Genomic DNA, 1,297 nt, shown 5'->3' on the forward strand with positions numbered 1-1,297 from the left:
AGGAAGGAAGGAAGGGAGGGAGGGAGGGAGGGAGGGAGGGAGGGAGGGAGGAAGAAAAGGAAGAAGGAAGGAAGGGCAAAAGGGCCAGTCTTTCTGCTGGAAATCAAAGCTAAGTTTGTCTTTTAGTGCTTAAGCAGTTACCTTTAAATAGTTTTCTAACAATCAGTTCAGAAGAAGTAGAGATCTTGACTCTCCTAACACTCTTTCCTATAATCAGTGGGTACTCGTGGTAAGACCTGGGAGTATCCATGTGGCTGAAGTCAGAACAGCCTCTTTCCCCAGGAGTCGTTATAAACACACTCCAACTTAAATTAACTATGTTTGAAAAGCAACATGTAGTCTAGGTGTATTTTGAATGTTCCATAGCTCAGGTGGTTGTTCAAAATATACATATGTCCACGTGTGTCTTCCCAAATGGTGGAGGCAGATGGGAAAAAGTCTTCCCCCCCTTGCAGGAGAAACACCTCATTCAGGACTTTAGATGAAAGAAGTAAAATTTTAAAGCCACTTTTGATGAGTTGGGAAGAGAGGAGTTTGTAAGTGATTAATCAATTGTTCTAGTTCAACAACTCGCTTCAACTTCCTGGATGAGAGATTGGTCTAAAGCAGGGAGTGCTGGCAGACATTGGTGAACATGAGAGGTGAGCAGAGGGAACAGACCAGGCAGGCGTCAAGGCTGTCGGGAGTGACATGAAAGTCGGGCAGGATTGGAAAGGAAAGGAACGGCTGGAGACGAGGCTCAGTGGTGGAGCACTTGCTTGGCAGGTGTGGGCCCCTGGGTTCCATCCCCAACACTGTAGCAGGAAAGGAAAGAAAGAGAGCTGCCATCTCTACACCACCCATGTCCTGAGTCCTGTCTGAGTGTTCCCATTTGATCCTTACAGCCATGGTATACATACTTCTATTATTCTTATTTTCTGGATGAAGAGAAATTATTTCACAGAGTTAAGTAATTGACCCCCAAGTCATTCTATGTAAAAACCATTTGGGAAAAAAATGGCGGACTTTGGTAACCAAAGAGACATGGGTGACAAAGACAGCCCCTGAGTTATGAACCAGGCATCTCTGACAAAAATCTTACAGGCAAGGAGGCAAGCTAGCACCCCATCACTGGCCAGTGGGAGCCAGACTTCTCCACAGCACCATGGCTCCAGGAGGTCCACCCACAGCCCCTCTCCAGGTATGTTTCCTTGGAATTGTCCCCACACACTCCAGTTTCCAGGCAGATCAGCCCCTGACTCCTCTCCAGTCACACCATGTTGCATCTTATGATGTGGTTCTCCACCTCCCCCCAGAC

The sequence above is a fragment of the Marmota marmota genome, unplaced genomic scaffold (assembly GCF_001458135.2).
Source record: "Marmota marmota marmota unplaced genomic scaffold, marMar, whole genome shotgun sequence".
Lineage (NCBI taxonomy): Eukaryota > Metazoa > Chordata > Mammalia > Rodentia > Sciuridae > Marmota > Marmota marmota.